General features: G+C 42.2%; 1 long non-coding RNA gene across 3 annotated transcripts; it reads left to right on the top strand.

The window, feature by feature from the left end:
• Positions 1-4,671: 4,671 nt before the first annotated feature.
• LOC105067683 (protein transport protein Sec61 subunit gamma) lies at positions 4,672-9,941 on the top strand. Of its 3 annotated transcripts, none has more exons than XR_012504342.1 (4): positions 4,672-4,809; positions 6,519-6,617; positions 7,942-8,044; positions 9,771-9,941. It is a non-coding gene; the product is annotated as a protein transport protein Sec61 subunit gamma (long non-coding RNA). The 3 variants fall into 3 exon arrangements; XR_012504341.1 differs by having other exon boundaries at positions 4,676-4,809; positions 6,516-6,617; XR_012504343.1 differs by lacking the exon at positions 4,672-4,809 and adding an exon at positions 6,396-6,417 and having other exon boundaries at positions 6,516-6,617.
• The last annotated feature ends 2,664 nt before the right edge of the window (positions 9,942-12,605 follow it).

Here is a 12,605-nt window from a genome sequence, read left to right as displayed (position 1 = left end):
GTTTATTTTTTTTTTAATTGAAGTATAGTTTTTATTATGCTATAGTTGGTTTACAATGTTTCGGTAATTTCTCGTGTACAACATAGTGACTCATTTATATACATATATATTCCTTTTCATATTCTTTGTCACTATTGGCTATTACGAGATATTGAATATAGTTTCCTGTGCTGTACAGTAGGGCCTTGCTTTTTATCTATTTTAACAATAAAGTATTTTTAAATTAACTTTTTTAGGCATAATGTTCTCGCACGCTTAACCAACTACAGTATAGTGTAAACGTAATTTTTATATACACTGAGAAACCAAAAAATTTATGTGATTTGCTTTATTGCAATATTTGTTTGATCACAGTGGCCTGAAAATGAGCCCAAAATATCCCCATTTTGAAAATCTATATATATATAAAAAGATATAGAGATAGAATTTTAAACTTTCCTTCAGATAAGGACAGAGATCTTATTTGGAAGTAAAAGAAATGTAAAAAGTATCATAGATCCCATTTGCAATTAAAGATTATATTTTTCTACTTTAAGGAACAGAAGACCCTGGGTAACAAATCATTTAACCTACCTGGAGGGTATATGATTTAACTTGGTGGTTGAAAAAATCCTACATCTACACAAGGGGTTTGAAACGTTTTCTGACTTCAGCTAGAGATTCGGGAATCTAAATGGAGCATGAATTCAGCGTACCTGAAGTAACATTTTTCATATTTCCCCGATGTTTTAAAACCGGGTGGCAATTAAAAATGTCTGCTATGTTTACTTTTGATTTCTATTCATCATTATTTGTCAGAGCAACATTTTAAAAACTGGATTTAGTGCTGTGCGTATAGATTTTTCTCCACATTATGAAAAATGTCAGGTGTACGTAAAAGTTGAGCTGTTCAGCGAACACCCACAACCACAGAGAAGGGACCACAGTGACTGAATACTTGTATGCATTGCTCCCGACAGCAGTGACATCACTTAACTAAGGTTAGTGTCCGGTGTGCTTTATTTTTTTGAGTTAATTTTTACATAGAGGAGACGGCAGACCTTAAGGGTACCATCTGATGAGTTGTGAGGAACAGCACATCCCTGTTGCCATGGACTGAATGTGTACACCCCCCCTCCCGCCCCATCATCTGTTGAAGCGTTAATGTGATGGTACTTGGGGTGGGGCTTTTGGCAGGTTACAGGGGTGGAGCCCTCATGGTGCGATTAGCATCCTTTTCAGTGTGGGATGAGGAGACAGCCCTCTGTAAACCAGGACAACACCCTTTCAGGAGAACCCAGCCATGCTGGCATTCTGATCTGGAACTTTTATCTTCCAGAACTGTGAGGAATAGGTGTGTATTGTTGGAGACATCCAGGTGATTGTATTTTGTTATGGCAGACTGCACCAAGACAGCCCAGCAACCCTAACCCTTGTCAAATTCCATTACTTCCCCCCACCCCATGGTCCCCTCATCTTCTTTTTCAGTCCCTGCCCCCAGGCAAACACTGTTTTCACCATACAGTAATTTTTGTCTTGCCTAGAACGTCTTACAAATGTTCCTTCCAGTACGTGCTCTTTTGCAAAGATTTCTTTCACTCGCCATAATGGTTTTGATTTCATCAATGTTGTTACGTCTCTCTATTTTTTTTCTCAATTGTCAAATAGTATTGCATGGTGGAAATACACCTTTTTGCTCATCCATTCTCCTGTTAATGGACCTCTGACTCACTTTAAGTTTTTCTTTCTTTTTTTTTTTTTTTTTTGGCTACATTTTTGTGCAAGTCTTTTGGTGAATGTGTTTTCATATCTCTTCGGTAAATGCCTACAATTGAAATCGAGCGATCATAGGGTGTTTGTATGTTTAGTTTTATAAAATTGCTAAATCGTTCTCCAAAAGATTGTCCCATTTTACATTCCCACCGACAATGATGACAGCTCTGACCGATCCATGTTTATACCCGGATATGATGCTGTCAACGTTTTTAACCATTCTTGTGTGTGGCGGTAACTTCCAGTTTGATACGTTACGTTCTAATCATCATTCAGTTCAACTGACTTCCTAATTTCTCTTGTGATTTCTCCTTTGACCCTTTGGATTATTTATTTAGGAACATGTTGTTTAATTTCCAAATACTTGGGATTTTTCTAGGTATCTGATTGTAATAGACTTCCTAATTTAATTCCACAGTGGTCAGAAAAATAAAAAACAATGTATGCTTTGAATCCTTTTTAATGTGACTTGTTTTATGACCATTATATGTCCTGTTTTGCTGAAGCTACAACGAGCACCTGAAAAGAATGTCTATTTCCAGTTTGGGGGGTCGAGTTTCATTTATAGATTAATTAGGTCAAGGTATTTGACAATGTTGTTCAGATCTTCTATTTCTTTGCTGATTTTATTTTATTTTCCCTAATGCTATAAATCACTGTAAGGAAACTCGTTAAAATCTACTCGTCTGTAGATTTCCCTTAGCTTTATTTATTTATTTAAATTGCGATATAGTCAGTTTACAACGTTGTGCCAATTTCTGACCTTCAGTCACACATGAACATACATATATATTCATTTTCATATTCTTTTTCACCGTGAGCGACTACAAGATCTTGAATATAGTTCCCTGTGCTCCACAGTATGAACTTGTTTATCTGTTTTATATATATTTGTCAGTATCTGCAAACCTTGAACTCCCAGTTTACCCCTTTCTGCCTGCCTCCCCTCAGCTTTGTCTTTTTATAATTTTTGTTGTATGTATTTTTAAGCTCAGTTTTTAGGGGCACACATTTCTGACTGACATACATTTCTTATTGAGGGTGTTATGATTATTATGTTTTTTATCATTATGGAAATGCCCCTTTACATTCCGGTAATTCCTATATTAAATTCTACATTATTAATATTATCTGATATCAACAAACACTTGGTACCAAATTCTGACAAAGTCTTCTTATTGTTCACATTTCTATGTATTTACTTGCAACTTATGTCTTATGTATAAAGTGTACTTCTGCAATCAGTATATATAATAGCTAACTCTTTGTTCTTTTAATCATTTTGACGTCTGTTTTTTTAAGGAGAATTTTTAAACATAAAAATTACATTTAGATGTAATGAAATTATAGATGGGGTTATATTTAGTTTTCCTGTTTTAGTTGTTTGGTTTTGTTTGGGCTGCTTTGTTTTCTGTTTTTCTCTTTTCCCCCTTTCCTGCCTTCTTTGGGTTAATACCGTATTTTTAATATGCCCACTAGTTTTGAATTCAAGGAGGAATTCTAAGCACTCATGTGCGGACATAAAAATACACACTCACCTAAACATTAAGGACATAATGGTTCAATGTGGCATCTACAGTTGCTCAATGGTCCCCTCTAATATATGTATGTCAGGGTGGTGGGCGTCAATTTCTTTCTAGGCAATTTCTTTCTTAGATTTTCCAAATATGTGATGAAATGATGATGGGTTTTTGTCCCACAGCATAGCAGAGCACGGGAGCCTGTGAATACTTATTTCACAGGGTATCTGACTACAGGATGTAACAATGTGTTGGAAATGAAAAACTTTTTCAAAGCCCACAGGTCTGTGAAGCAAAATGCCTCTCTCGGCCTCGCCACGGAGCATCACAAGGGAATCAGCCTAAGTCAGGGGCAGCTGAGATGGCACCGAGTCCAGAGCTGTGCCAGAACTCTCAGGGCTGTAAACTCCCCCACCCAAAACCTCTTTGTGAGTTTTTATAAAATGTGGGTTTTGAATCCCTAAAGGTCCTGATATTCTGTCTCAGTGGGACAGAGGTCAGGAATTTATGTTAACAGTCTCCATACAATGCACTGCAGGTAGTTCATAGATGTGGATACTCTGCCTGACTTTCAACAATTTAAAAATTCTGGACAGGCTGGGGTGTTTGAACAATTCTTCATCCCTGGAGTGACCATCCAAAGGACCCCCGTCTTGACCCCACTGTCTCCCCCCTTCACAATACTTTTTATTTGCTATATAGCAATTTTTACTGACTTGCAATTATCTTGCTTTCTTGACTGTTCTCCTCCCTAAACTGAACTCCCTTACTAGACAGTAATAAAAGAGGGTATGGCGTGCCTGGGTTATTCGTAGCTCCCAGTAAAAGTGTTACACACAGGAGGCGCTCCATAAATGACTGTCCAAAGAATGATTCAGTCTAAATTCACACAAACACAGGTTACCACCAACTGCCTGGGTTCGTAACATTCTCAGCGAACTCCACAGTCGGACAGCATCCCGGATGATGGGCTCAGCGCCACCGTTGTCCCAAGAGGGACGCGGAGGAAGGCGGCCACTGCGAGGAAGAGAGGCCGTAAAGCCACCGCGCTGCCTGCAAGGTCCATTTTCAGCAACGAAATTAAACACGCACTAAAGGTATGGGTATCCAGGAGGTCACCGCCCGAGACGAAGCCCGGCAGAGCCGATGCCCCGTCGCCCGGGACGCGTTCAGCAGAGATGACCCAGCTGGTGGCAACCGAGCATGCGCCGTGCGAGGCAGCGGGCAGGGAGGGCTCGCGGGGAACGCCCCGCCCACACCCCGCCCGCGTCACAGAGGGCCCCGCCCACGCCCCGCCCAGGCCAAGGAGGGCCCCGCCCACGCCCAGCGCCGGCGCCGCTCACTCCGCGCGCCGGTTCCGGAAGCAGGGTCGAGGCGCACGCCGGGCTGCGCCGGCGCGCCGACGTCTCCCTAAAGGACCAATGAACGGAGGGGTGGGCGGGTCGTAGCCGGTCCCGGCTTCCGGTTCCGGCGCGCGGTCCCCTGTGCGGCGGCTCCTGTGCTACGTGTCACTGGAGTTCAGGCCGACGGCGGGCAGGTGAGGGAGGCTCCGGCCGGGGAGCGCGGGGGTCGGGCGGCCCCTTGGTGACTCGCAGGGACGGCGGGCGTGGGCGGGTCCTCCCCAGGCCCCAGGTTGTTGGGGGGCGCGGACCCAGGCCCGGGAGCCCGGGGGAAGGGGGCTTCCACGCCCCGCGGTCCCCCCGCAGGGAGGCCCCGGGCCTGGCTGGGCTCTGCGGGCCCCGCTCCGGGAACGCGGGCGGCGGCGGCGGCGCAGGGCCCCTCGGGGCCGGGGTGTGCGGTCTGTGCCGGGAGGTGGGCGCGCTGATGGGGATTCCGGGTCCAGAGGTCACGAGGGCTGCTGGGTCCCCGCCTGACACTGTGCGGCGTCATGGGGGTCGTGCATGTCTTTGTTGTGGCGAGAGGGCCCTTCGCTTTCATCAGGGCATCTGTGAGGTTTAGGCCCAGTGGGTCTGAACAGAATTGAGTGAGATGCTGAGGAACAGGCATTAACTGTATTTCAGGGGGACCCAGCGTACGTCACCCAGGGTGTCTGTAGAATTCTCAGTGTACTTTCGGGGTTTGTATACGTGTGGGTTCCTGCTGCCCCCCCGGGTGAGGGAACTGGGGCTTAGAGAGGCTACATGTCACACAAAGGGATTTGAGCTGCCACCTCCTCTGACGGATGGCATTAATTCATTAATTCAACAGAAATTCATTTATTGAGTGTTTGTGTGCCTGGCCACCGTTGTAAGCCCTAGAAATGTAATAAAATACAAGTAATAAACTGACTTCATTAGTTCTCATACACCAGTGGCTCTCCAAGCTCAGATTGGATGGCATTTCTGTTGGGTAATAGGTTTCTCAAAAGAACCTGAATGGTGGGGAGGGTGTAGCTCAGTGGTGGAGTGCATGCTTAGCACGCCCAAGGTCCTGGGTTCAATTCCTAGTATCTGCATTTAAAAAAAAAATTAAAATAAGTAAACCTAATTATCTCCCCCCCGAATAAATAAGTAAATAGTACCCAAAAATGTTAAAAAAATTTAAAAAAGAAAAAAAAAAGAACCTACGTGATGAAATATGTAGCACTTTTTCCTTAAAAGATGTGTCCAGACCTTAAGGTTTAGAGTTTAGCTAATAGCTTTCTCAGAATCTGGATCTCAGTTTAGCCGACGTGATATGAAAATTTTTATAGATAGACCTATCCCGTGAAATACATTCTTTTCTTAAAATACCGTGTGGCTGATGGTTTAGAACCATCAGATGGACATCTACACTTTGCCTCTGCGCTAGGCTCTTGGCAGCACACAGTTGGCGTTCACTGCCCTAGACACCGGTGTCTGCGGAGTTTCAGATTGGTTACAGGAAATGTTTGTTGGGTCCCAGCACTGTTGACCCCTTAGCAGGAACAGTGGGAAGACTGCAGAGTGGGTAAGGGATGGACCTGTTGTTAGTCTTCAACCTTTTAGTAACGTTAGCCCTTTTCTGTTAAGAACGCGCCTCCTTTGTCAGTGGTAATAGCATGGACAAGACCTGTTTTCTTACTGCCTTGTTGTCGATGCTTTGCTGGGGATTTCAAAATTAATGTCAATGGAGGCTTGGAGTCTGTAAAAAAGCATTTTTTTAAGATGAAATTGATCCATATCAGGTATCAGTTCATTGACGTTTGTATAAGTCAGCAAGTCCTCGCTGTGTAACACATAATGCCAGTGATATAAATCTTCTTTTCCTTTTTGTTTTTTGAAGCAGGCATCATGGATCAGGTGATGCAGTTCGTGGAGCCGAGTCGGCAGTTTGTGAAGGACTCCATTCGGCTGGTTAAGAGATGCACGAAACCTGATAGAAAAGGTAATGATTTTGAAGTGAGAGGAAAAAAATTAAGCCTTTGCATTTTCTAAGCCTGTTCTTTTAGTGTCTTCCTGTTTAATAACTGTTGCATTACGTTCATCAGCACTTTTATTGATTGACTTTGCTTTATTGCGTTTTAACCTTGTCCCTTTTTCCTGAATTTTGGACACTTTGTTGTACACCTTACGCATTTTTCTGCTTTATGTATTTTCAAATGGTATATGATTATCTGATACAGCCTTGTTTTCCACGTTGCTTCTGCCTCCGTGATAGTTAATGACTACAGTTTTTAGTATCTTTCACATTTCCACTCTGGAAAATCTTTCGCAGCTCTCCTTCCTGTGCCCGGCCCCTGCCCACACTCCCCCAAACAAAAAAGGGCCTTAACAACCTAGTTGTTGTCAACCTAGGAAGTTTAATTTCTTCTTTATCATAACTCATGTGTTAAAAGGTGCACCAGAATTTGTCTACCTCTGTCGATTTATTGACTGCTGGCTGAGGTAGGAGCTGGGACTATAATAGAGAAACAATATAATGTATTATATTATATATATAGTATATAAAAATACGTAACATAGTAGAGAATAGTCCTTGCTCTTTGGAGCTTAGAATCTTTGCGGGAAAATAGTCAGAAACAAATAATGACCATTATAATTTTTAATTAATGGCTGTGGTAAGTGTTATCGCAGAGAAACGGAGGAATGTTTGACAGCACATAATATGAGGACTAACCAAGTCAGGAGGGCAGGAAAAGCTTCCCCGAGGAAATAATATTACTTGGAAACATTACCAGGGGCCGACCTTCACATAAAAGTGTGCCTGGTTTGATTTTTCAAGCCTTATTTTTGGCCTCATTATAAGATCAAAGACGGTGGGCCTGTTGTTCATAAGAAGTTATGTTCTGAGGCTTTATAATTGATACCTTTAGCAATGTTACAGAATTTTTAAGACAAACACTGTGTATTCTATCTGTGTTTCATCTCTTTTTGGTATTCTGGTCATCATCTCTTTTTGGTATTCTGGTCACTTGCTAGGGAGAAATGTTTTATTGCTTGCTGATAGATTCACTATTTTCATGTTTCCTTAAATATTTTATTTTTATTTTTATGTTTCCTTAAATATTAATAAAATAAGAAAATTTAAAAAGTCTGTCAATCCACTTAATTACTATGAATAATGTCATACTTTGTTTTATTTCACATTGTCTGCTTATTATCAGGAGAAATGTACACCAGTAAGTGTATTTATGTCCCTGTTTGCTATTCCCCCCTCTCCTTGCAGTGACAGTGCCAAAAATAATGTACGTTTTGTGTTTTAACTCCAGAATTCCAGAAGATTGCCATGGCAACAGCAATAGGATTTGCTATAATGGGATTCATCGGATTTTTTGTGAAACTGATCCATATTCCTATTAATAACATCATTGTGTAAGTAAACTTTCTTGCAGTCGACAGTATCTAGGGCATCCTGGAAAGGCAAACCATTTGAGTTCCCAGCCTCCTGTTCCATTAATACACAGATGTGTTCCTTGACTTTTTCACGCCAGACAGGTCCGCTGATGGTTATTAAGTGCCAGACAACTCAGTGATTTAATGTCTTACGTTATCTCTGTCACTGTTCTGTGAGCTAGGCACTGTGTGTAATTTTTAATAAGTGAAATGTTAAAGGGTCCAGGAAGTGAGTGGCACTTGGTGTGAGACAAAGCAAGCACGAAACGAACATTCAAATCGAGGTCCTTTTTGCGCAGTGTATTAACTTGTCTTCAAGATTTTTAACGTGCAGAGGAAATAGCTCAGGTGCAAATCCTCTCCCTCGTTACTGAATGGCTGTCACACCCTTGGGCAGCTTACCTGGCTTCTCTGTGCCCAGCTTACTCAGTCAGGGTAATAGCTCTTAACTCGGGTTACAGAAAAGATCAAGTCGTGGTTATTATAATGAGGCACTCGGAGTAAAGGGAGGGTGTCTTAACCTTTAGGTGTATTAATTGAGAAACACTGAGATTCCTTTGTGCTTTTCTCAGTGCCTTTTCTTTCTACATTCATTGCAAGTTGGCGGGACGCCTTGTGGCAGCGTGCAGTTACAGTGGGCCGTCTCGGGCAGTTTGGTGTAAAGGCTTAGTGTGAGCAATAGTTTCTTGCTCTGTGATTTTATTTATTTGTTTATTTATAATTCTTGTAAAATAGACTTTATTCTTTGAGAGCAGTTTCAGGTTCACAGCAGAGTTGAGCAGAAGATAGAGAGAGTTCACACAGAGCCCCCTCCCCCCGACCCTCAACATCCCTCATCGGTGTGGCATCTTTGGTGCCATCGATGATCCAACATGGGCACAATATTATCAGCCAATGTCCACAGTTTACATGAGGGCTCACTCTTGGTGTTGGACATTCTGTGGGCTTTGCCAGGTGCATGATGACATGTGGCCACCACTATGGTGTCACACCATGTCAAAATTAACGTCCACAGGGTTATAATTTAAAGGAGTTACATAGTTGTGGCATTTTAGTTACAGCAACACAGTTTAACGGTACAAGCACTTAAACTGTTTGGCTTTAAAGTGTATATTCAGGAGTATTTTAAGCGTATGACCTTTACCTAGTCCTGGAATTACTTTTCCTTCTTTCCCAGCACAGCTGTAGAATGTATCTCTCGGCAGACAGTTTTAACGTGCGTGCTCTTGAAACTTAGCAGTTCTTCCGCAGAAAAGGGTTATTTTGGTTGTCAGTCTTGCACGAGGTTTGTGAGTGGCTGTGCTCAACACACCGGTTGAGTCTGCATTCTTTATCTTCAAATGGCTGATTGTACATCAAGTTGAAAAAGTTCTCAACCAGCCAACCTGTTCTGTGATTCGCATTTTTCATCTTGTTAAGAAAGGCGTTACGTTAGGCTGCTGATAAGCACGTTTCCCGGGTGAGATTTCTCAATTTTCACAGGCCTGTTCCAACAGCCACACTGCCTCCCTGTAGAGGGGCCTTTTCAGTTGCAAGATGTTAAATAAAGTTCAGTTTCTTTTGTGTGATCTTGGGGTCACGTAGGTGTGGTTCTCAAACACCTAGTTTTGGGTCCATAAAATGACAGCACATTTCATTTCAAATTACTACTATTATTAAAATCTTATATATACTCAAAATTGACCATTTTTTCTTTCTTTTACAGTGGTGGCTGAAGACCTTTTTTGAAAAGTATGTTTTGGGGATTCGTGAACAAATGAGGATTTGAGAAGCTCATGGAGTAAAAATTTGCCCGTAAATTTTGTGTTTTTCTTTCATTTGTTTTCTTCCAAGGTGTTTTCTGTTTCTAAATTAAAATAATTTCAAGATAGACAAACTTCTTTTTTTTCCATCATAGATAATTACCAAATTTTAATGCTAGGAAATAATGGATTATTTTTCCTTCTTGCCTTCTTTCCTTCCTTCCCATCCGTCATATTTTGGTTTGTAGGAGATATTAAAGGGCACGGTGAAGTCCTGTACGTTCTGAGTCCTGTGCTAGCAGATAAATCATGGAGGAAGAAACAGCAAATAAAAGGATGGGAGAGAGAGAGAGAGTATGCGAGTGGGGTAGGAGCCTTGTCCCTCAATGCTCCAAGTGTAACCAGGCAGCCGGCGCTCCTGTGGAACTCAAGGTGCTGCTTGAAATTGCTTCCTGGAAGTCGTGGTTACACACTTCGAAGGGAGCACCCCTCTTAGAGAAATATTAAAGAAAAAAAATTGGCTAGCAGCACACATTCGGTAAGTGTCCTCTGATTCTTAGAAATGACAAGCAGGCGTCTTAACTGTCTGGTTGACCAGTGTGCCTCCGTTTTGGGATCCACGGTTCAGAGCGTGGTGATTGTAGCAGATTTTCTGCTGGTTTTGCAATGCTGACGGTGTTTCAGTCTTGAATGAATTACTGTCTTCAGGGAAATAAAAATCAGGCCTTGGCCATCTTTAATCTTAGGGAGACCGTATACCCACGTTTTACTGATCGTTAGCTCCTCAGAGGCCAAAAGCTGTGTGTGTGTTTCCGTACACGTGTGCTTACGTATTTTTGTGTATCTGTGTACACAAGTGGCACGCACTGTGTACGTACACACACGTACACGTGTTTATATACACACACACATATTAAGTACTTACAGTAGAAATTATTCTGAAATGTAGAGCTAATAAAATGCCAGCTTCTGGCAAATGTGTGTATTTTCTTGTAAAATACAATGATTCTGGCCATTAATGCTGTCTTGATGTAAGATAATTATGAATCCCTATTTATAGCATACATTTGAGATGCTCATTTTTCATTTTGCTGACCTGCTGGTTCCTGACACATGGGTTGGTAAGGCGTTATGTAAATATTTTGTATTTATAAATACCAAGTGAGGGCTGACCAAGATACAGCAGAGTAACACTCAGTTCTTAAATAGGGAAAAATTAAAATAGATTTTTCTTGCTAACCATACTCCTGGCATGTCTGAGAGCTTGTAACCGTCCTGCCGTTCCCGTGAGCCCCTGCCCCTTACAGCCCAGTGCTCGGCCACCTGGTCCACTAGCCGCAAACCTGCTTTTCACAACAGAAAACCCAGCAGGAAGCCACGTGGAAGAGGGAGGCGGTCACGGCCCAGACAGAAGAGAGGGTGGGAAGGGAAGCCGGGTTCCTATTTCAGGTGCTTGGAGGCCGCTGGAAAGCAATGCTTGAGTCCAAACCCTGCCCCTCTTGGGGCGTCTGTGTCCCATTTGTTAAAAAGGTTCTGCCTGGAAGCGAGGGTACTGAGTTTACCTGAGTGAGTGCAGGGAGCATCGCCTTGCTTTGTGTTTAAAGGGAGCCCCTTAGGTCAGAAATCTGCTTACAATGAGCTGAGATCTGCCTCAGGTTCCACCCAGGTCATAATGTGCTCGAGGGAAAGTCTTGTGGGGAGATGTCCAGATGCCACGGATGCGGTTTTGCAAGGCTTTTTCGCCTGTAACATCTCTCTCCCCCACCACTGTCACAGTCATGTGTGCTTGTCTCCATGGTGTTTGAGTTGCTCACAGAGCGTGCGTTTTTTTTTTTTTTTTTTTTCCTCTTAAATCAGCCTTGCTTATAGCTCCATTCAGTAGGCTTCTTACACGACACCTAGACTAGAAAAGGCTTCTGAGAATGGGAAAAAGCGAAGTGATTGCTCATGGGCTCAGGGTTTCTTTTCAGGGCAATGAAAAGTTCTGGAGTGAGTTGTGAAAAGTACACACCTTTGTGAGTATATTAAAAGCAATTCAATTTCATACCCTATAAAAGGGTAGGTTTTATTATATATGAATTAGATCCCAATTAAAAAAGTAAAGAGGAGAAAAAGACTCCTGAAATATCTGGGCTGCATGATTTAGCAAATTGCATTAAAATAAAACACGGCAATTCACCTACCACAATTGAATCAAAATGGATTTGCATTCTCTTCCCCCTAAATCCTGAATTTCTAAATGAAAAGTGTCACAAAGAGTGGTAGAGATTGGAGGACGGGGTAACGGTTCCTACGTGAGCTCTGTCTTTATTTTTAAACTGTTCCTTCTCAGTTGATCCTCACGATCACCCTGTGTAATAAGTAACATGGACGTCGTGTTCTTCAGCATACATCCACGCTTAACTGCTGCCTGTCCCTCCACTGCCACCACGCCATCCCACCTGGGAATTTTACTTCTTTTTTTCTCTCTCTTTTTTTTTTTCCATTGGGATGTAATTGACATACAACACAGTGTAAGTTTAAGATGTACAGTGTAGTGATTTCAATTTCCGATCTTGTGAAGTAGTTTTGATGAGCATTCCACAATCCATAGATACAAACTGTAACAGAATTTTAAAAAAATTTTGAGTTAATAGTTTACAACGTTGTGTCTAGTTCCAGCGTAGAGCACGATTTTTCGGTTACACGTGAACATACGTATATTCATTGTCGCATTCTGTTTCACCGTGAGCTACCACAAGATCTTGTATATATTTCCCTGTGCTGTACAGTATAATCTTGTTTATTTATTCTATATA

This window comes from Camelus bactrianus, chromosome 36 (genome assembly GCF_048773025.1).
Source record: "Camelus bactrianus isolate YW-2024 breed Bactrian camel chromosome 36, ASM4877302v1, whole genome shotgun sequence".
Lineage (NCBI taxonomy): Eukaryota > Metazoa > Chordata > Mammalia > Artiodactyla > Camelidae > Camelus > Camelus bactrianus.
Note: the sequence above shows the minus strand (reverse complement) of the source record. Positions and strands in the feature narration are given on the sequence as shown.